This window comes from Pinus tabuliformis, chromosome J, assembly GCF_031772625.1.
Source record: "Pinus tabuliformis cultivar Carrire ecotype Pingquan chromosome J, CPIR1, whole genome shotgun sequence".
NCBI classification, from domain to species: domain Eukaryota; kingdom Viridiplantae; phylum Streptophyta; class Pinopsida; order Pinales; family Pinaceae; genus Pinus; species Pinus tabuliformis.
Window position 1 is genome coordinate 109,396,785 of NC_142295.1, and position 24,171 is coordinate 109,420,955.

General features: G+C 44.2%; 1 protein-coding gene across 1 annotated transcript in view; it reads right to left on the minus strand.

Moving 5' to 3' along the window:
- Window positions 1–24,171, minus strand: part of LOC149225769 (alpha-mannosidase-like) — a 438,322-nt gene that overhangs the window by 219,925 nt on the left and 194,226 nt on the right. The window lies entirely within an intron of this gene.

A 24,171-nucleotide genomic window follows, 5' to 3' on the forward strand; every position in this document is an offset into this window, starting at 1 on the left:
ATATTATGACTGAGTTACAGATAAAGGCAAAAACCCAACAGACTATGAAGGTTCGAACAAGTGACAAACTTCACGAGTTAAACATTTTTTTAATATTAAGCTACAAATAATAATACACTCAAACTATAGATATCAACATGTGCTCTTCATTCCTTTAATTCATCTTGTATTTATTTTCTAAAACTTACTAAGCTATCTCAGGAAGAATTCGGCCTGGCTGATTTATAATAGTTACAGTAAATTTCATTGTACTAATCTAAATTAAAGAAACCGTGTTTAAAGTCAGCTATCATGGATACAAATATCTCATGTGGTCCCACATCGAGGCATACTTGTCGTAATAATAATAGGAAGAAAACTTAGAATCGAGGTAGAATGCTTCCAAAGGTGGGCACAGCATGATTTGTTCGAATTGGCACATGGAGGACTGATATCAATCACTTATCCTCACAAGGTTTGCTAGATTAGATGTTTACATAAGCCTTTTCATTAAGCTGACTTCTTACACGTATTGAACACCTTTGCCACTATTGAAAATAATTTGTCTCGAGGATCTACACTTCTACATGTTGATTTTTGATAGCTTGGGAGGTACTCCAAGCCCTAGGGTTCGGGGTTTGGAGGATGGAGCACCACAAAAATCATTTGTGGACTTGGAACTCAAGGTTGGGGTTTTGCACCCATCAATGTTTGGGTCCAAACCATGAGGCATTTTCTATATGTGATGGATGGAGATGATAGAAGATGGCGAAGAGAATCCAACGCAACAAAAATCGTCAAAATCCGAGTTGTAGAAGATGAGATATGAATTTTTGAAGATAATGGTGGGTTTTTGGACAGTCAAGTCATGTAGGCTTGAGGTAAACTTGTCCAAAAGACATGTCTCTTCAAGTAATTCGTGGAGCCCTTCTTTTGGATATAAATAGAAGGTGTATGTAATGTTATCTCCATCATCGCAAATGTATTCAAACATAGAAAAACACCTATCCGTGGCGGAGAAGTACAGGAGGAGAGGACGAGTTTCTTTGAGGATTGTTATGGATAAATTGTCTCTCATTATAGGTCCAAATATGAAGCAGAGCGGGCCGCATGAGGAGGTGAGATTTCAGGGCTGTTTTGTGTGTGGTTAAGGTAGCATCTCCCCTTCTATTAGGCCGCATCCCTGTGGAGTGTGAACAGACTAACCCGAGCTCAGTTAAGGCTGTTTAGGAGGGGCTATAGGCCTGTAATTTGTGCCCAGGACAGTGCGTTGGAACAGCAGGTCTGTACAGGACACTTGGAGAGGGCTAAAAGGCTTTGACAAGGGCTGGGATGGCAGCGTATGAGAACAGGAGATAAAGGAAGGGAGGCCGCAGATTTTTAGGTGACTGTTGGAGCAGTTTAGGGCTGTAACATATACTGTGGGTGCCCTAACCACAGAAGAAGCTACAGCAGTGACACATCAGCCCAAGGTATGTATAGGTGTATTTGAGTTGTTTGGATGCTAGGTGGATGGTCCATGTGTGGACAGTTTATGCAGCCTGTGGAAGCCATGTGTTAGGGTTGTCTTAGGTGGTTAGAAACCCTAACTAGGAGCATATTCTACAGTAGATTATTGACAGAAGTATTGGGCATCATTGGATAGTTGGAGGGCAACATGTTGGTAGCCCAAAGTAGCCCTAGATCAGCGTGACAAGGACACTGACAGTTGTGAGTTGGGTGAAGGATTGAGCCTAATGTGTAGCTCTTTGATGGATGAAAGAAGTTACTAGATTGGCAGTTGGATAGCAGGATTGAGCCTAATGTGTAGCTCTTTGATGGATGAAAGAAGTTACTAGATTGGCAGTTGGATAGCTCAGGTATTGGCCAGTCTAGAAGAGCAGATTGGATCAGCCTGTGTTCATTGAAGCAGAAGTGATTTGCAGTTGTGATAGGAGGCAGCCCTCCTAGAGTCTCTATGTGTTGTTTCTTGATGGACTAAGGGGCAGCTAGAGAGCAGAACGAAAGCGAAGGACCAGCAGGACGAGATACGACATAGAGGCTGTGATTGTGCACTAAAGCAGCAAGATTGTCATTGTATCTTGTATTCTTGTACTTGTGGATATTTGAGGGTCATTATCCCTTGTACGAGAGCCCTAGACTGTTATATTATATGTTGATAATATAACAAAGTTGGGTTACATATATTGTTTTCATTGTTCTTATTGTGCACGTGATTGGTTTACTGCATTATATTGTTCCGCTATGCTAGTAGCTTTGTTGAGATTCTTGGTTTTGGTAGCATCAGAGATTTAAGATTCTATCCTGGACACCAGGGTCATGGAAATTCAACATGGTATCAGAGTGTATCTGAGCTACTTTGAGGGACAATGAATCAGAGTGTGCACAGCGAAGTACAGCTTAAGAGGGAGTTGGTCACATTATAGGTGAAGGGCTCACTACAATGTCGAAGTTGCAGGTTGGTCTCCGGTATGAGGATAGGTTGGAAGGGTTGTCCAACTATAGTCCTTGGAAGGAAAGGATCAAGTTGGTATTGCAGGTCAACAGGATCTGGGAGTTCGCCGAGAAAGAGATCAAGAAGCCAACCGACCCTAAGGAGCTGGAAGTGTACAAGGAATTGGATATGAGGGCAAGATTCATCATCCTTGATGGTGTGAAGGATCCTCTAATACCTCATTTTTTCCAGGAAGAAAAGTGCACATGAGATGTGGATGGCTCTTCAAAATTTGTTCAAGAATAAGAACGAGAACTAGGTACTGGTATTGGAGGATAAGTTGAAGTCCACCAAGATGATACACGGTGAAGGAGTGACTTCATACCTGACAAGGTTGTCTCAAGTCAAAGATGAACTTGTTGTCGTCGGTGTGACTACTTCAGATTTAGATATGCTGAGGATTGCTTTGAAAGGGTTCACCAAGGAATGTGAGCCCTTCATCAAGGGGATCGTTGCCAGAGAAAAGTTGCCAGACTGGAATAGGTTGTGGGCAACTTCATTCAGGAAGAGTTACGAGACGAGGATCTTCACTCGAAGAAGAAGGATTTAGATGATGACGTGACACTTGCAGCACGAAGGAAGGGTAAGTAGAAGGGACTTGAGTAAAGTCAAGATTTTCAACTCTGGTGAGATGGGTTATTTTTTGTCAAGATGTCCAATGAACAAGAAGACAGGAGATGACAAGAAGAAGAAAGGGAAGCAGGTCGCCAGTGTTGCCACTTTTGCTAAGAGAGATGCTCTCACCAAGAGGTTGGAGGAGGAGGACTTTGCTATGATCTCTCATTTCTCGCAGGGTAGTATCAATGAGGATGGATGGTACGTGGGAAGTGGTACAAGGTCACAGGAGGTATTCGAGACTCTAGTTGAGTCGGACTCGAAGTTACAAATGGTGTTGGGCGACTAGAGTCAGAAGGAGAACCGAGGATTAGGAGTTGTGCCATTCAAGATGGAATCGGGATGAGTGATGCGGGTCCAGGATGTATTGTTTGTACCAGGACCCGGATATAGCGTGATATCCGTCCCAATGATCGAGAAGAAGGGTTTTGAGGTCTGATAATTTTAGTTAACAATGGTATGTTCTATCCTTAGCACAATTAACTTCAATGTTCCTTAGTAGCCCAATAACAATTTCCAATTTCAATAGCAATCACAATAATCACATTGACAGTAAAAGCAAATAGAACATGAAACAAAATGTAGAAGACAAGCCAAGACAAGATTACACCAAATTTGGCAGATGCCAAGGAAAAACCCCAATGTGGGGAAAACCATTTGATCAATTCTTCTGATTATTAAATTAAAAGTTCAACAGAGAGAGTACAAAAGTCAAATTGACTTGCCCAATACAAAGTCAAAACAGCCCTATAAATATATGTAGTCAACTACAGTCAAAAACTTTAGCCCTAACCAAAAAGTCAGCGCTAGTCAAAACAATAGCAAATCTTCCTAAAAGCAACTCGATCTTCCTTAGTCAAACTCGGCCTGATTAGGAGGACAATTCAGCCCAAAATAACTCAATCAAACTTGGTCAAAGGAGAGAGAAACATGCTATAATTTTTCTGCGGTCAAACAACAACCAACCCTGAAGTCAACGCAAGTCAAACAACCTAAAATTCCTCAATTGTTGTGCCCCGAGATGCGGCCTAGAAAAATCGAACTTTGACCCCAAAAACACAGTCAATCTCGATCAGTAAGTCCTTGGTCAACACTGGTCAACCTTGTCACAGAACTCTATAAATTTCAGTCTGCAATTCTGCCTAGAAACTCATCCACCTTGCCACACGTGTGAGAGAGAGAAACTTCCCAATGTTGTACAAACTAACCAGATGAAGGATGTGTGAGTGATGAATGTGCCAAATGAGGTGTGAGGTCTCTTGTATTTATACAATTCATTGTGGGTGAAGAGACACATCCATTGGGCTTCTTGAGCCCACATGATGATGAAACCGACTTGAACAATTTGCACAAGTGTGGGCATAAATTCAAAATCACACTTCTGCTTGTTTGAATGAGGTCATCCTTTTATCAATCTTGGACCTCTCGAAAAAAGGAATCCAATGCATTCATCATCTCCATCAAATGAGTTGTCCCAAGGTGGAATTTGGCCCTAGTTTCCAATTTTAACACTCCCTCTCAACTAAGGAGAATTCCACTTATCAATCCATCTGTCGTCATCATGCCATCCTATCGTCATGTACCATCTCTGTCATCACATCTCTGCCATCTCATCTCTGCTCTGCTAAACCATGAAGTGATAATGAAGAAGAAACGATCAAAAGTGAGTCACAAGACCTTACCACTCTCCACTGACAAAAGTCAATCCAAAGGTAGAACTTCAAATGATCCCATATCAAGTTGTTGAACACCATGCATCCTAGACAAAGGGAGTACAGTAGTACACGATGTGTCTATCGGTAGTGTTGTGATCCCTATCCACGTTTCCCAACTCATTGGCCAGATGAGAGGTACTTCCCATGAGTCCCGGACTACATGGGTAGAATGTATGTTGGGGAATCAGAAGGAGAAGGTGAACCACTCATCCTGCTCATATGCGATAGGAGAAGGTGAACCACTCATCCTATGCATATGTCAATCATAGGGGAAGGTGAACCACTCACCCTGTATACAACACACCACATAGGGGAATGTAAACCACTCCCCTATGGTCGCCCATTACTCCAAGAACCCCAAGCCCCTAGGATCTCCTAGAGCTCAGTGTCCAACTCAAGCGAGACCCTCATGGGAGGGTCTTTCCACGTCTCCAAGTCTCTCTCAGAAGGCTAAGAATTTGACCTTCCCTAAAGGCTTCGTGAGGATATCTCTGACCTGCTCATCAATCTTGATGTGTTGGAGCCTTATTGCTCCCCGTTGTACCAAATCCCGGATAAAGTGGTGCCTGATATCAATGTGCTTGGAGCGGTCGTTGAACACAGGGTTCTCTAAAAGGTGAATCCCACTTTGGTTGTCGCAGAAGATCACAATGGTATCTAGCTTGTGCTCAAATAGCTCAATAAAGAGCTTCCTCAACCAAACACCTTCACAACATGCCATACTAGCTGCGATGTATTCGGCCTTGACGATGCCTAGTGCAATCGATTTTGGCTTCCTACTCATCCATGAAATTGAAGCAAACCCTAATGAGAAGCAATATCCAGACGTGCTCTTACGATCCACCACGCTGCCAGACTAGTCAGCATCTATATATCCATGCAGCATCATATTCTCGGCGGTGTATCTCAGTCCATAATAGATTGTGCCCAAAAGCTATCTCAAGAGATTCTTAGCAGCAATCCAATATATGTGATGTGGCTCGACCATAAATTGACTCAACGTGTTCACATCAAAGCATATGTCAGGACCGGAGTTTACCAAGAACATCAGGGCCCCCACAAGTTGTTTATATTCGGAAGCATTTGCCAATTTGGGCCCAACAGCTCTTCCAACTAGCTTCTTCAAGTTGAGTTCCATTAGAGTAGACATGGACTTCCAATCCACCATCCCACATCTCTTGAGCAGCTTCACAATATATTTTACTTGAGAAAGGAAAATCTCACCTGCCTTTTGCCAGACCTCTAGGCCTAGGAAGTAGTGCATTAGTCCTAGGTCCTTCATCTCAAACTCGGAAACCAACTCCCTCTTTCATTGATAAATGAGAGGGTCTGCACCTATCAGAAAGAGATCATCCACATAAAGGACCAGAATGAGAAGCGTGTCATTTTCAACCTTGAAATATAGGTTAGGGTCAGCTTCGCTATTTGTGAATCCTATTGAATTTTCTAAGTCTATCTGTTAGAAAATTAATTTGTATTCTACTGGTTTATTTCTTCTACTTGTTTAAATTCAAACAAGTTATTTAAAACATTTAAATACCGAAATAAACACAATACAGTCACAACTACAGAACAACAGCTGAAAGAAAAACAAACACACAAGTGACACCATTATTTTTGGACAAATGTCCTCGGAAAAACCCAATGCAGGAAAATCATTGCAGTTATTCTAAGAGTTTATTATTATACAATATTTCCTTGAGTACAATTGGGTGCCTAACAGCTCACTCGATAGAGAAAAATTACACGGCAGCAATACCTCTCTATTCGGAAACAAGTATTCAAAAAACCTGTCCCATGAAACCCTCTCCAGCGACTCTGAAGCTCTGCGCTGGCCCTTCTGGCCTCTACATCAGCGTCCTGCTGCTCTCGCCAGCCTCAAACCTCTCTATGTCAGCCCTCTAAGGCACTGCGCAGCCTCTGAGACCCTCTCTGTCACTCCTGTAGCCTTCTGCGTGGATGATGTCGTCCCTCTGGCCTCTGCGTTTTCTCTGCTGGGCTCGGCATGGCCTGCTCTGGCCGCTGCCTCTTGCTCACTGCTTCTGCGTTGGTCTCTTGGAACTGTCTCTGCCTCTCTGCCTAGTACTCACTACCCCTCGCTGCTGATCACTGATTCAACTTTGCTTAGCAACCCTGCTCTAGCAAAATGAATGACTGATCACTCTGGTGTCTTCTCCAACTAACCCTCAAACCTCCTCTTATACTTTCCCTGTTAGTCCTTCAATGGCCGAGATTAAATCTCTAATCAACGGCTAAGATTAGAATTGGCTTGATCCATGGCTTTTGGAACGTCCTAACCAGTTTTATATTAATACCTATTAATATTTTATTTTTCCTATGTTTAGACTTAGGAACTCCATTAAAAATATTAATTATTTTAATATCTCCCAAACAGGGTACAATCTGTCCAAACCATTTCCGGGTCTTGGAGATCTCATGTGCTTTAGCCTCTCCACCAATTTTCATGGGTAGAGCACATACGATGCTATACCCCAAATGAACACTCCCTCTTAGCGAGGACTATGTTGCAGTAGTACTCCATACTGAGCATCACTCTGATTATACAGCACTGGTACCTCTGTTGATGCTAGGCCTCCCCACCCAACATATTTTGCACTGCTGCATCCTGTACTGTTGCGCATGGCCCTGCCACTGCCACTGCTGCATCCGTATGGCAGCTCCATCTGCATCCGTGTTGTTGCTAGTCCATCCTCCCAAAACTGCATCCCCCTCGCATCATGCTGCATCGTACTACTACATACTACTATTGAACTGCAACTTAGTTATTAAGAAGTAAGTAACTGATCCACCCAACTTTTGACATCCCTGTCAGGATATAAACACTCTCGATGTTGAAGCTCCCTTTGTTGCTAACAAGTGCTCCCTCTACTGACCTCTGCGCTTCTACAACAACTCCCTGCATCTCATACCGTCGCACACCTCTTTGTGCCATCCTGCACTGGTGCAACACTCTCCGTGCCTCTCGCACTATTGCAGCCTGCTAGCCTCACGCCACTCGGGAACTCCTACACTTCTAGCACTCTCTGCTGCTTCATCCGCATCTGTTTCTACCAACATCTGCCATCCTGCTACTGTCACTTCGGGGCTCCCGTAGCCGGATATGATCCAAGTGTTTGGGTACATCAAGGATCCTGCCCCTTATCTCTTGTAGTCTTCCTGAATATAGCTCGATGCCTCCCCACCTCTTCTCTAGAGGTACATGAGCACTCATGGCACAATCATCATCCTCCTCAACTTCTTTCTCCGCCTTCGCTAGTGCTGCCTTAGAGTCAGATGCCTCTCCCTTATTCTTCTTCCTTGGACACTGGTTCGCATAATGACCCAGTTCCCCACAATGGAAGCACTTGACCTTGGAGAGGTCCTTCTTCTTCCTCTTCTCCTGCTTTCCCACAGATGCTAGAGCTGCATCCTCTTCCTCTTCCTTCTTGATCCTGACCCCTTTGCTGCTACTTCCCACCTTGCTCAATCGCCTGATCTCCTCTTGACGAAGAGTCGCCCACAATTCTTCCCAATCTGGAAGATCTACCCTGCCCAGTATCCCTTGGACAAATGTCTCCCACTCCTCGGAGACTGCGTTAAGTGCGGTCCTTACCATCAACTCTTCATCTGACGTGGCTCCTATGGAAGTCAGCTGGTCTCAGATCTCCTTCAACCGACCGAGGAAGTGATCTATTTGCTCCCCCTTCTGCATCTAGTATGACCTTAGCTAATTCTCAAGTAACATCTTCCTTTGCACGGAAGTATGCTGGTACAATGTCTTCAAGGTGTCCCACATCTCCTTTGTCGTCTCCTTCTCGGCAATATGTTGGACCACATGATCCTTGACCCCATCAAGGATGATGCATTTTGCCTTGGCCATTGCCTCCTCGTACTTCTCATTAGCTACCGGGTCAACTGGGATAGCCATTACTCTCAAGGCAAAGCCCTTGATGTGATGTCTGTCTAGAATGGACAAGATCCTGGCCTTCCAGACCACAAAGTTGGACGCTCCGTCCAGCCTGTCCTAATCTCTCAGCCCATTCACGGCCATCTCTCTGCTCTTCTATCGACTCCTCCGAGTCTCTCTACTTCCCTCTGGAAGTTCTCCTTTCGACTCCTGTTGAGTCTCTCTACTTCCTGCCTGGAAGTTCTCTGTTGGACTCCCTCTAAGTCCTGATTTCCCTCCTGGAAATCCTTTTGCCAATCGTCAAGTTGCCCCTCTCCGATCGTCTATGCACCCGCAACACTGATCCAGATTCCTTGGCTAGAAATCTGCCTCAGCAGCAACTCCCTCTACCTTGGTTTTGCCCTGTTAGGTATTGTTCTGACCACAGTACCCCACCAGCTTCGCTCCCGCAAACTGCCCACAACTTCCTATGCCCCAGCAACTGAAGGAATGAGCCTCTAGGCTCTGCGCAATCCCGACACTGGCAAAAACAGCTCCCTCAGCCTCTGCGTCAACCCTCCTAGTCTTTGTGTGGCTTTGCGTGAGCCTCTCTCTGCCCTCCCCAACCTTTGTGCTGACCTTTCTCTAGCCCGGAATGTTGACGCAATCCCTCTGTGTCAACCCTTCCTCTGTCGCTTTTGCAAGGATCAGCTTCTTTCACGCGGGACAGTTGATTCTGCTGCAAATGCTCTGCTTAGCTGATGCCTTCAGCTCTCCTATGATCTGTAACCACGCTCTGATACCATGTTGAATTTTCTAAGTCTATCCATTAGAAAATTAGTCTGTATTATGTTGGTTTATTTCTTCTACTTGTTTAAATTTGAACAAGTTATTTAAAACATTTAAATATCGAAATAAACACAATACAGTCACAACATCTACAGATCAACAGTTGAAAGAAAAACAAACACACAAGTAACACCATTATTTTTGGACAAATGTCCCCGGAAAAACCCAATGCGAGTAAACCAGTGCAGCGATTCTGAGGGTTTATTATTATGCAATATTTCCTTGAGTACAACTGGGTGCCTAACCAGCTCACCCGACAGAGAAAAATTACATGACAGAAATACCTATCTATTCAGAAACAAGTATTCAGAAAACCTGTGTCACGAAACAGCGTTGTATTTGTTGATATCTGCGTGGCCTTCTCTGGCTGCTACCTCTCGCTCATTGCTTCTGCGCTGGTCTCTTGGCACTGTCTCTGCCTCTCTGCCCAGTACTCACTGCCCCTCGCTGTTGATCACTGATTCAACTTTGCTTAGCAACCCTGCTCTAGCAAAATGAATGACTGATCACTCTGGTGTGTTCTCCAACTGACCCTCAAGCCTCCTCTTATACTTTTCCTATTGGTCCTTCAACGGCCGAGATTAAATCTCTAATCAGTGGCTAAGAGTAGATTTGGCTTGATCAATGACTTTTGGAACCTTCTAACCCAGTTTTATATTAATACCCATTAATATTTTATTTTTCCTAAGTTTAGACTTAGGAACGCCATTAAAAATATTAATTATTTTAATATCTCCCAAACCGAGTACAATCTGTCCAAACCATTTCTGTGTCTTAGAGATCTCACGTGCTTTAGCCTCTCCACCAATTTTCATGGCTAGAGCACATATGATGCTACCCCAAATCAAAAAATCCCAACTTCATAAGATAGTTATCAATCCTCTCATACCAAGCCCTAGGGGCTTTCTTCAACCCATAGAGGGTTTTCTTCAACCTACATACATGGGTCTTTCGATCCTGTACTGTGAACCCCTCAAGTTGTTCCAAGTAAACATCCTCCTTTAGCGAGCCATGCAAGAAAGCAGGCTTCACATCCATTTGGTGTAGGCTCCATCCTTGAGAGGCAGCAAGAGCAATAATCGAACAAAATGTGGTATATCGAGCAACTGTTGCAAATATCTCATCATAGTCCACTCCTTCCTTTTGAGAGAAGCCTCAAGCAACGGACCTAGCCTTGTATTTTTCAGCACTCCCATCAGCTCCATGTTTGATTTTCTAAATCCATTTCGAGTTGACCACAGACTTGTCCTTGGGTCTAGGAACCACATCCCAGACATCATTCTTCATGATTGATTTGTACTCCTCATTCATCGCATCCTTCCATACTTGGTGTTTCACAACTTCTTCAAATGTACAAGGCTCAAATTGAATAATGGTACTCATAGCAGCAAGGAATCCTTGATAGCTGGTGGGCTTCTTACTTTCACGACATGTCCCTCTTGGAGAAATATGTTTTTCAGCATCTTCGAGAGTGTCTTTGAGCCACAACGGACTTTCCTTCGAGGTAGAGGGATCACTAGGAGGTGGATCAGTGGGATCCATCAGGCCTTCGACATCGGGCATAGGCTCATCGAATGGAGGTTCATCGTGCTTTCATATAGCATCATCATTCTCTTTTTCTGGAATGAGGAGATTTTTGGTTTTCCAAAGAGCAGTGTCTTCATCGAATGTAACATCATGGCGTACTTCCACATCTCGTTGACCAGGCACATAGATTCTATATGCCTTTGAGTTTTCATTGTAGCCAACCAATGTTCCTTTCTGCCCGCATGCTCCCATCTTGTTTCTTTTTTCTTTAGGCACATGAAAATATACGGGACAACCAAATATTCTAAAATGAGGAACATCAGGTTTCTTACCAGTGAAAACTTCTTTGGGAGTCTTGAACTACAATGCTTGATGTGGAACCCTATTTTGAACATATACAACAGTATTTGCATCTTCTCCCCATAAAATTTCGGTAGACCTAGATCATGAAGCATGGCGCAGGTGGCTTCCATGATCATTCGATACTTTCTTTCAGCAACTCCATTTTGCTCAAGAGTGTATGCAATGGTTGTCTCCCTCTTAATGCCAACTTTTCTACAATAGTCATTGAATTCATTTGACTCATATTTGGTTCCATTGTCAGCCCTCAATATTTTGATCTTCTTCCCTGTTTGATTCTCCACCAAAGCTTTGAAAGCACAGAACCATTTGAATACTTCATCCTTCTTCTTCAAGAAATAGATCCATGTTTTGCGAGAGAAGTCATCTACAAAGATAGCATAATATAAGTATCCTCCTAATGATGATACAAACAACATACCAGATAGGTCAGAATGGATCAATTTAAGAATATCCGAAGTTTGACTTTCGCTTGAAGGGAATGGTCCCCTTGTAAGTTTCCCAACTTCACAACCCTGACAAACACCTTCATGATTCATGTCAAGATTGGGCATACATGTGACCATCTTCGTTACCCCAGGTAGGGTTTTGTAATGAAGGTAGGAAAATCTTCGGTGCCATAATTCGGATTGAAGAGAAGTGTTGCAAGATATGGCTCCCAAAGGACTTCCTCCAACTTGATAAAGACCATCAACCCTAAATCCAAGTGTAATTGCATCTTTAGGGTTTCTTTGCCAAAGATGTACCTTTGCATCAATGAATGCTACCTTGAAGCCTTTATCTTCCATCACAGAAATAGGTACTAGGTTCTTCTTCAAATCGGGCACATACAATACTTCTTGTAGATGAATGGTTTGACCTTGATTCAAGTGAAGAGTGACAGTACCTATTCCTTTCATGGAATAGGTGGCAATATCTCCAAGTATGATGTGCAAGTTAGTCTTCTTTTCAACCAAATTTAAGAGAGCCTCTTTGTACCCAATGAAGTGCCTTGAGGCTCCAATATCAATCAACCAATGATCCAATGTATCCGAAGGAGAGCTAGTATATAAAGCGGAAATAAGATAAAATTCATTTTGTTTTCCTACAACATTACTTTTCTCATGCCTAGAAATTCTTGACCTTTTGGGAGGATGACTATTTCCATATCGAGCAGCAAGAGCATTCATCTTTCCTTTATTGTTGAACTTGTTGTTCCTTTGATTGCCATTGCCTTTGTAGTTGTTGTGATTGTTGTTGTCATCATCCCTTTGAGTATCCTTCTTGTGAGGACACTCTCTAGCATAGTGACCAAATCTGGTGTAATTGTAACATCTTCCTTTTCTTCCTTCTTTGAATCCCAACTTAAATCCTTGACCTTGTTTCCTTTGACCAGCATTTTTCTTCCTCTTAGCATGAGCAGAGAACGCAGTAGGATCATTTCCATTGGAGGGCTTATCTCTCTCCATTATCCTTATTTCTTCTTGAGTGCATCTAGCCAATAATTCATCAAAACCTAAAATCCTGTCATTGTTGAGGATGGTGGTGTTAAATACATCCCATGCTCTCGTAAGACCTCCAAGTGCAATAAGAGTGAGCTCCCTATCACCAACAACTTCTCCAATAGATAGAAGATCATTCTTGAGTTCAATAATCCTCATGAAGTAGGATTGAATAGACTCTCCTCTATCCATCTTGATGTCCTTCAACTTGTTCTTGAGAATGAGGGCTTGATTTGCATTGTTTACTTTGAGCATCCCAACCAGCTCATCATACATCTCCTTAGATGTTTCCAAATCAGAAATATAGGCAACCAAATGCTTTTGAATGTAGTCTACAATAATTTTCTTAGCTTTGACCTCACCTTTCTTGTACTTTGTTTTTGCGGCACAGTGGGTGCATTTGAAGGAGGCTCCGCCACTCTTCCCACTACATAGTCCATAGCATCATTCTCCTCCAAAGTGAAATTCAAAGTCATCTTCCATGCATGATAGTCGGATTTGACCTTGAGCTTGTCCTCGGATTTGAAGTATGATGTAGTCATCATTGAAGCTAGACCAATATTCTTGTCCAACAACTTTCCATAGTGATTGTTTTTCTCACTCTTGCTTGGGCTTTCTCTTCACTTGGGCTTTGATACCATGATAATTTTAGTTAACAATGGTATGTTCTATGCTTAGCACAATTAACTTCAATGTTCCTTAGTAGCCCAATAACAATTTCCAATTTCAATAGCAATCACAATAATCACATTGACAATAAAAGCAAATAGAACATGAAACAAAATGCAGAAGACAAGCCAAGACAAGAGGACACCAGACTTGGCGGATGCCAGGGAAAAGCCCCAATGTGGGGAAAACCCTTTGATCAATTCTTCTTATTATTAAATTAAAAGTTTAGCAGAGAGAGTACAAAAGTCAAATTGACTTGCCCAATACAAAGTCAAAACAACCCTGTAAATTTCTGCAGTCAAACTTCAGCGCTAACCAGAAAGTCAACGCTAGTCAAAACAATAGAAAATATTCCTCAAAACAACTCGGTCTTCCTTAGTCAAACTCGACATGATCAGGAGGACAAATTCAGACCAAAATAGCTCGGTCAAACTCAATCAAAGGAGAGAGAAAACTACTGTAATTTTTCTGCAGTCAAACAATATTCAACCCTAAAGTCAACGCAAGTCAAACAACCTAGAATTCCTCAATTTTTGTGCCTAGAGATGTGGCCTATAAAAATCTAACTTTGACACCAAAAATGCAGTCAAACTCAGTCAACAAGTCCTTGGTCAACGCTAGTCAAACCTTGTTGAAATTTCTAAGTCTGACATGTAAGAAATCCCTACTGCATTATCTGGTTTAATTTCTCCTACTTGTTCATTCCATTAACAAGTTATTTATAAATATAAATACTGAAATAAACACAAATGCAACCTTAACTCATATACAGATCAACAACTGAAATAACTGAGACAAACACACAAGGGACACTGTTATTTTTGGACAATCGTCCCAGAAAAACCCAATGCGGGAAAACCAATGCAACAGATATGAGGGTTTTATTATTATGCAGTTTCTGAATACATCTAGGGTGCCAGAAATGGCTCACCCAACAGAGAATGCCCTCGGCAGTAGTACCTCTCCTCGGAGACAGATATTTCGGCTGATCAATCATTGGATGAACGATCCCACAGTAATAATTGCAGCTCCTTAGCTGGACAGCGAAAGCTTCTCTATTGCGATGCGTCACTCTGAAGGGACTACGTCACCCTTCCCGGCTCACCAGCACTGAGTCTGCCCCATGAAAATTTTCCCAACGCTGCCTCTTCGCCCTATGTCAGCTCTGCTAACCTTTGCGCAACTACTGAAGCCTCTGCGTCAGCCCTCAGACCCTCTGCGTCACCCATGCTGGCCTCCACAGCTTCTGCGTGGCTCCCAGCTGCCTCTGTGTCAGCCTCCCCAGGCCTTGCGCCGTCTCTCTGGCACTATCTCTACCTCTCTGCTATGTATTCTTGGCGCCGTGCCGAACTGCCCATCGCTGCAACAGATCAGTAGCTCGATTCTCTCAGCAAATCCCGCTCCGGAAAATCGAACTGACTGATCAACTTGGTGTATCTCCAACTGACCATCAAGCCTCCTCTTATACTTTTCCTATTGAGTCTTCAATGGCTGAGATTAAGTCTCTAATCAACGGCTAAGATTAAAACATGACTTGATTCACCTTCTAAGATCATTCTCACCCATATTTTGATTAATACCCATTAATATTTAATTTTCCTAAGTTTAGACTTAGGAACCCCATTAAAAATATTAATTATTTTAATATCTCTCCAACCGGGTGGAATTTCCCCAAACCATTTATGGGACTTGGAGATCTTATGTGTCTTAGCCTCTCCACCAATTTTCATGGCTAGAGCACATCCGATGCTACCACAAATCAACACTCCCTCTTAGCGAGTAATGTGCCCTAGTAATGCTCCACCACTGAAACATCACATTGATCCTCCCACACCAGTACCTGTGTCGATGCTTGGCCTGATGCCTCACACCATCTACACTATTGTTTTCTGTACTGCCGCCCATGACACTGCCACTGCCACTGTTACATCTGTACTGCAGCTCCCTCTCAATATGCTGCCCATGTTGCCCCTAGCACTGCCACTGCTAACTGCTGCACTACAACTCAGTTATTGAGAAGTAAGTAACTGATCTGCCCAAATACTGACACCCCACTCAATCTAGAAGTGTCATGAAATTGAAGATCCCTCTGCTGCTATCTTGTGCTCCCTCTGCTGCCACTGCGCTACTGCATACAACTTTGTGCCTCTCGCACTGCTGCAACCTCCATTGCGCTACCTCATATTTCTGCACCCAAGCACTTCCTTGCTGCTCCACTACACTATGCTCCACCCGACCTCTATCATTCTGCTACTGTCGTTAAGGGCTCCCGTAGCCGAATTTGATCCAAGAGTTTAGGCACCTCAAGGATCTTGCCCCTAGTATGTAGTCCTCCTGACTACAACTCGATGTCTCCCCACCTCTTCTCTAAAGGTGCATGGGCACTCATGGCACAGTCGTCATCAGTGTCCACCTATTTCTCTGCCTTAGCTGGAGCTGCCTTGGACTTGGAAGCCTCTCCCTTATTTTTCTTCCTGGGACACTGGGATGCATAATGTCCCAACTCCCCACAATGGAAGCACTTCACCTTGGAGATATCCTTCTTCTTCCTCTTCCCCTGTTGTCCCGCAGATGCTAGAGCCGCATTCTCCTCCTCCTCTTTCTTGATTCGACTTCCCTTGCCACTACTCCCCGCCTTGGTCAACCGTCTGATCTCTTCTTGGCGAAGAGCTGCCCACATCTCTTCCCATCTTGGAAGATTAGCTCTGCCCAAAATGCCTTGGACAAATGTCTCCCACTCCTCGGAGACTGCATTCAGGGCAGTCCTCACCATGAACACTGGATCCAGCGTAGACCCGATGGAAGTAAGTTGGTCACGAATCTCCTGCAATCTGAGGAGAAACGGATCTATTTGCTCTCCCCTCTACATCTAATACGACCGCAATTAATTCTCCAATAGCATCTCTTGCTGCACGGAAGTGCCCTAATACAAGGTCGTCAAAGTATCCCACATTTCCTTTGTTGTGTTCTTTTCAGCAATATGCGGTACGACATGATCTTTGACCCCATCAAGGATCATGGACTTCACCCTCGCCATTGCATCCTCATACTTCTCATTCTCAGTTGAGGTAGCATCGGATGTGCTCCAGCTATGAAAATTGGTGGAGAGGCTAAAAGTTAAAATGCATGAGATCTCCAATACCCAGAAATGGTTTGGGCAGATTCTAACTAGTTTAGGAGATATTAAAATAATCAATATTTTTAATGGAGTTCCTAAGTCTAAAATTAGGAAAAATAAAATATTAATGGGTATTAATATAAAACTAGCTTAGAGGTTCTAAAAGTCATGGATCAAACCAAATCTAATCTTAGCTGTTGATTAGAGATTTAATCTCGATCGTTGATGGACCAATGAGAAAAGTATAAGAAGGGGCTTGAGAGTCACTTGGAAGATACACCAAAGTGATCACAGATTCATTTTGCTAGAGCGGGGTTGTTAAGCAAAGTCATGTAAGTGATCAGCAACAAGGGGCAGTGAGTATTGGACAAAGAGGCAGAGACAGTGTCGAGAGACCAGCGCAGAGGCAGAGAGCGGGAAGTAGCAGCCAGAGCAGGCCGCACAAAGCCTAGTAGAGACAGCGCAGAGGCCAGAGGGACTACGTCATCCACGCAAAGAGCAACTGGAGTGATGCAGAGGGTCCCAGAGGCCGCGTAGTGCCTCAGAGGGCTGACACAGAGGCCAGAAGGGCCAACGCAGTGCTTCAGAGAGGCCAGAAAGGGTTTCGTGGGATAGGTTTTCTGAAGACCTGTTTCCGAATATAGAGGTATTGCTGCCATGTATTTTTCTTTGTCGGGTGGGCTGGTTAGGCATCCAATTGTACTCAGATAGACTGCATAATAATATAACCCTCAGAATAGTTGCACCGGTTTTCCCACATTGAGTTTTCCCGGGGACATTTGTCCAAAAATAACGTTGCCACTTGTGTGCTTATTTTCTTTCAGTTGATGATATATAGATGTTGTGACTGTATTGTGTTTATTTCGATATTTAAATGTTTTAAATAATTTGTTCTGAATTTACAAGTAGAAGAAATAAACTAGCAGAATACAGATTAATTTTCTAACAGATAGACGTAGAAAATTCAACACGGTATCAGAGCGTGGTTGCAGATCACAGGAAAACTGAAGGCATCAGCTAAGCAGAGCATTTGCAGCAGATTCAGTGGTCCTGAGTGACAGAGTTGATCCTTGCAGAAGGCGACAGAGGAAGGAGTGATGCAAAGGGACTGCGTCATCAGTCTGGGCTAGAGAGAGGCCAGCGTAGAGGCTGAGAAAGGCAAAATCAAGCTCATGCAAAGCCATGCAGAGGCCAGGAGGGCTGATGCAATTGGCTGAGGGAGCTGATTTGCCGGTGTCGGGATTTCGCAGAGCCCAGAGCTCAATCCTTCAGTTGTCGGGGCATAGGAGGCTGTGGATAGTTTGCAGAGCGAAGCTGGTGGGGTTTGTGGTCAGAACAATGCCTAACAGGGCAAGACCAAGGTAGAGGGAGTTGTTGCCGCGGCGGATTTCTAGCCAAGGAATCTGGATCAGTGTTGCAGTTGCACAGACGATCGGTGTGGGGCAACTTGACATTGGCAGAAGGATTTCCAGGAGGGAAATCGGGACTCAGAGGGAGTCCATAAGATAACTTCCAGAAGGGAAGTAGAGAGACTCAACAAGACTCGAACCGAGAACTTCCAAACGAGAAGTAAAGCAACTCAGCGGCAGTTGAACCGAGAACTTCCAAACGGGAAGTAAAGCAACTCAGCAGCAGTTGAACCGAGAACTTCCAGGCGGGAAGTAGAGATACTCGAAGGAGTCTAAAGAGAAGAGTAGAGAGATGGCCATGAATGGGCTGAGAGATCAGGACAGGCTGGACGGAGTGTCCAACTTTGTGGTCTGGAAGGCTAGGATTTTGTCCATTCTAGATAGACATCGCATCAAGGCTTCGCCTTGAGAACAATGGCTATTCCAGTTGATCCGGTAGCAAATGATAGGTACGAGGAGGCAATGGCTAAAGCAAAGTGCATCATCCTTGATGGAGTCAAGGACCATGTGGTCCAACATATCGCTGAGAAGGAAACAGCGAAGGAGATGCGGGACACTTTGAAGACATTGTACCAACATACTTTTGTGGAGAGGAAGATGCTCCTCGAGAATCAGCTAAGGTCATACCAGATCTAGAAGGGGGAGCAGATAGATCACTTCCTCGGTCGATTGAAGGAGATCAGGGACAAGCTGACTTCCATAGGGGCTACGCCGAATGAAGAGTTGATGGTTAGGACCGCACTTAACGCAGTCTCCGAGGAGTGGAAGACATTTGTCTAGGGCATACTGGGCAGGGCGAGTCTTCCGTATTGGGAAGAACTGTGGGTGGCTCTTCGTCAAGAAGAGATCAAAAGGCTTAGCAAGAAGGGAAGTAGCAGCAGAGGAGTCCAAATCAAGAAGGAAGAGTGAAATGCTTCCATTGTGGGTAACTGGGTCACTATGCGAACCAATGTCTGAGGAAGAAGAACAAGGGAGAGGCTTCTGAGTCCAAGGTTGTGCCAGCAAAGGCAGAGAAAGCAGCCGAGGAGGATGACGACTGTGCCATCAGTGCTCATGTGCCACTTGAGAAGAAGTGGGGAGACATCGAGTTGTAGTCAGGAGGAATACAGGAAATGAGGGGCAGGATCCTTGAGGTACCCAACCTCTTGGATTAAACCTTGCTACGGGAGCCTCGAAGAGGAGTAGCAGAACTGGCGGATGTAGGTAGAGACGGATGCGAATGAGGCGGTAGAGAGTGCTATAGTGCAGGAGTCCCCGAACAGCGCAAAGCTAGCATGCTGCAACAATGCGAGAGGCACGGGAGTGTTGCACTAGTGCAGGATGGCACAGAGAGGTGTGCAACGGTGCGAGATGTAGGGAGTTGTTGCAGCAGCACAGAGGTCAGTAGAGGGAGCACTTGTTAGCGGTAGAGGGAGCTTCAGCACCGTAAGTGTTTCTAGCCTGACAGGGATGCCAAAAGTTGGATGGGTCAGTTACTTCTCAGTAACTGAGTTGCAGTGCATTAGCAGTATGCAGTAGCACAATGCAGCATGATGAGAGGGAGATGCAATGCAGATGCAATGTTGGGAGGATGGACCAGCAGCAGCGCAGATGCAGATGGAGCTGTCGTACGGATGTGGCACTGGTAGTGGCAGTGACAGAGCCATGGGCGGTAGTATAGGATTCAGCAGTGCAGAGGATGTTGGGCAGGGAGACCTGGCATCAACATAGGTACTGGTGCCTTATAACAGAGTGATACTCAATGAGGCGTATTACTAGAGCACAGTCCTCGCTAAGAGGGAGTGTTGATTTGGGGTAGCAATAGATGTGCTCTGGCTATGAAAATTGGTGGAGAGGCTAAAGCACATGAGATCTCCAAGACCTAGAAATGGTTTGGGCAGATTCTAACTGGTTTGGGAGATATTAAAATAATTAATATTTTTAATGGAGGTCCTAAGTCTAAACTTAGGAAAAATAAAATATTAATGGGTATTAATATAAAATTGGGTTAGAAGGTTCCAAAAGTCATGGATCAAGCCAAATCTAATCTTAGTCGTTGATTAGAGATTTAATCTCGGTCATTGATGGCCCAACGAGAAAAGTATAAGATGAGGCTTGAGGGTCAGTGGGAAGATACACCAGAGTGATCAGTCATTCATTTTTCTAGAGCGGGGTTGCTAAGAAAAGTTGAATCAGTGATCAACAGCAAGGGGTAGTGAGTACAAGGTAGAGAGGCAGAGACAATACTAGGAGACCAATGCAGAAGCAGAGAGAGCGAGAGCAACAGCCAGTCCAGGCTATGCAGAGCCTAGCAGAGACAATGCAAAGGGCCAGAGGGACTGCGCCATCCACGCACAAGTTGTTGGAGTGACGCAGAGGGTCCCAAAGGCCGCGCAGTACCTCAAAGGGTCCTGGGGCTGACGCAGAGGCCAAAAGGGCCAGTGCTGAGCTTCAGTTGTGCCGGAGAGGGTTCCGTGGGACAGGTTTTTTGAATACCTGTTTCCGAATATAGAGGTATTGTTGCCATGTATTTTTCTCTGTTGGGTGAGCTGGTTAGGCACCCAGTTGTACTCAGAAAGACTGCATAATAATACAACCCTTAGAATAGCTGCACCAGTTTTTCGCATTGGGTTTTTCCGGGGACATTTGTCCAAAAATAATGGTGTCACTTGTGTGCTTGTTTTCTTTTAGTTGATGATCTCTAGATGTTGTGACTGCATTGTGTTTATTTCGGTATTTAAAATGTTTTAAATAACTTGTTCAGAATTTACAAGTAGAAGAAATAAACCAGCAGAATACAGATTAATTTTCTAACGGATAGACTGAGAAAATTCAACAGTCCTCACCATGAACTCTGCATCCAGCATAGACCCAATGGAAGTAAGTTGGTCACGAATCTCCTGCAATCTGAGGAGGAACGGATCTATCTGCTCTCCCTTCTGCATCTGATAAGACAACAGCTAATTCTCTAATAGCATATTCCGCTGCACGGAAGTGCCCCGATACAAGGTCGTCAAAGTATCACACATATCCTTTGTTGTGTTCTTTTCAGCAATATGTGGTACGACATGATCTTTGACCCCGTCAAGAATCATGGACTTCACCCTCGCCATTGCATTCTCATACTTCTCATTCTCAGTTGGGTCGACCAGGATAGCCACAACTCTCAAGGCAAATTCCTTGATGCGATGTCGATCCTGGCCTTCCAGATGACAAAGTTGGAAGCCCTGTCTAATCTGTCCTGATCCCTCAGTCTGTTCACTACCATTTCAGCTCCTCTTCTGGACTCCCTCTGAGATTCTACTTCCCTCCTGGAAATCTCCCTCTAGGTCCTGATTTCCCTCCTGGAAATCCTCCAACCAACTGTCAAACCACTCCTCTCCAACCCTATATTTCCGCTACAACACGGATCTGGATTCCTTGGCTAGAAATCCGTCAAGGTAGCAACTCCCTTTAACTTGGTTTTGTCCCCTTAGGTATTGTTTTGCACCGACAGAAACAGCACCCCACCAACTTGTCAATCACAATCTGCCCACAGCTCCCCAAGCCCCGACAACTAAAGAAAATGAGCCTTTCAGGCTCTGCGCAATCCTGGAAACGGCTAAATCTACTCCTCCTCGCCACAGCGTCGATCCTTCCTCGCTAAGAAAGATGACCAGGCATTGCGTAGGTCTGATCTTCCCTTCTCTGCCTCTGCGCTGACCCTCCTCCTGTCTCATAATGATGACGCAAGCCCTCTGTGTCACTTTTTCTCTGCTGCCTTCTGCTTAGGGGCAGCTCCGTCTCTCAGGACAACTGCTACTGCTGCAAATTTCCGATCTCGTTGGTGTCTTCAATCCTCCTGTGATCTGCAATGCTTTGATACCATGTTAAAATGTCTAAGTCTAACACATTAGAAATCCCTACTGCATTATCTAGTTTAATTTCTCCTACTTGTTCATTCCATTAACAAGTTATTTATAAATATAAATATTGAAATAAACACAAATACAGACTTAACTCATATACAAATCAGCAATTGAATTAATTGAGACAAACACACAAGGGACACCGTTACTTTTGGACAATCGTCCCTGGAAAAACCCAATGCAGGAAAACCAGTGCAACAGATATCAGGGTCTTATTATTATGTAGTTTCTGAATACATCTAGGGTGCCAGAAATGGCTCACCCAACAGAGAATGCCCTTGGCAATAGTACCTCTCCTCGGAGACAGATATTCCAGTTGATCAATCACCAGATGAACGATCCCACAGTAATAATTGCAGCTCCTTAGCTGGACAGCGAAAGCTGCCCCAAGCTTCTCTATTTCTTTGCATCACTCTGAACACACTGCGTCACCCTTCCCGGCTCACCAGCACCCAGTGTGCCCCACAAAAATTTTCCCTACGCTGCATCTTGGCCCTGCGTCAGCTCTGCTAGCCTCTGTACAGCTACTGAAGCCTCTGCGTCAGCCCTCAGACCCTCTGTGTCACCCATGCTGGCCTCTACAGCTTCTACGTGGCTCCCAGCTGCCTCTGCTTAGCACCTAGTTGTCTCTGCGTCAGCCTCTCCAAGCTCTGCGCTATCTCTCTAGCACTATCTCTGCCTCTCTGCTATGTATTCCTGGCCTCATGCCAAACTACCCCTCGCTGCAACAGATCACTAGCTCCATTCTCTTAGCAAACCCCGCTCCAGAAAATCGAACTGACTAATCAACATGGTGTATCTCCAACTGACCCTCAAGCCTCCTCTTATACTTTTCCTCTTGAGTCTTCAACGTTTGAGATTAAGTCTCTAATCAACATCTAAGATTAGATTTGGCTTGATCCATGTCATTTAGAACATTCTCCCAGTTTTATATTAATACCCATTAATATTTTAATTTTCCTAGGTTTAGGCTCAAGAACCCCATTAAAAATATTAATTATTTTAATATCTCTCCAACCGGGTGGAATTTCCCCAAACCATTTCTTGGTCTTGGAGATCTTATGTGCCTTAGCCTCTCCACCAATTTTCATTGCTAGAGCGCATCCGATGCTACCACAAATCAACAAACCTGTAACAAAACTTTGAAATTTCAGTTTGCAATTCTACCTAGAAACCCGTCCTCCTTGCCACACATTTTGCAGAGAGAAGTTGCCCAATGTTGTATGAACTAATCAAATGAAGGATGTGTGAGTGATGAATGTGACAAATGAGGTGTGAGGTCTCTTGTATTTATACAATTCATTGTCAGTGAAGGGAAACATCCATTGGGCTTCTTGAGCCTACATGATGATGAAGTGACCTAAACAATTTGCACATGTGTGGGCATAAATTCAAAATCACACTTTTGCTTGTCCAAATGGAATGATCTTTATATCAATCTTGGACTTCTCTAAAAGAGGAATCCAATGCAATCATCTTCTCCATCAAATGAGTTGTCCCAAGGTGGAATTTGGCCCTAGTTGTCAATTTCAACAAGGTCTTATTCCAGGATGGGAAAAGCAAGTCTCAGGCCCAAAGGCTCTAGCTCTGTAGGTATTGTGCTTGGAGGTAGAGAGCATGGTCTATCCAAACTAACAGGCAAGCCTATAGATCATGGGAAGAAAAAGCAAGAGGACCAGGTGCAGGTTCCAAAGAAGCAGGGGCAGATGCAGGCTTAAGAAGGGTAGGTACAGGTTCCAAAAAAGGTCTAGATTCTAGAGGCTTAGAGGGAGTCAAGTTCTAGCAGTAGTTTGCAGGTTCAGAGGGAGACTTTGCAACCCAAGAAGAGCGCGTGATCAGTGGGGAGCAAGGGTGCTTCTACATCTGCCAAGAAGGAATCATGCAGAGAGTTGAAGACATTTCAGGCGAAGAAGAGGCGGGATGCTTCAAGCGACAACGACACTTCTAACGCTACAGGGATTGTTGGAGTTGTGAGCTCCAGGGGTTGGGTGAGTGTTGCGAGTAGTGATGATGATGATGAGCTACTTCCTAGTCTTGGATGTACCTCCCTTGCTAAGAGGGAGTGTTGATTTTTGATAGCTTGGGAGGTACTCCAAGCCCTAGGGTTCGAGGTTTGGAGGTTGGAGCACCACAAAAGTCATTTGTGGGCTTGGAATACAAGGTTGGGGTTTTGCACCCATCG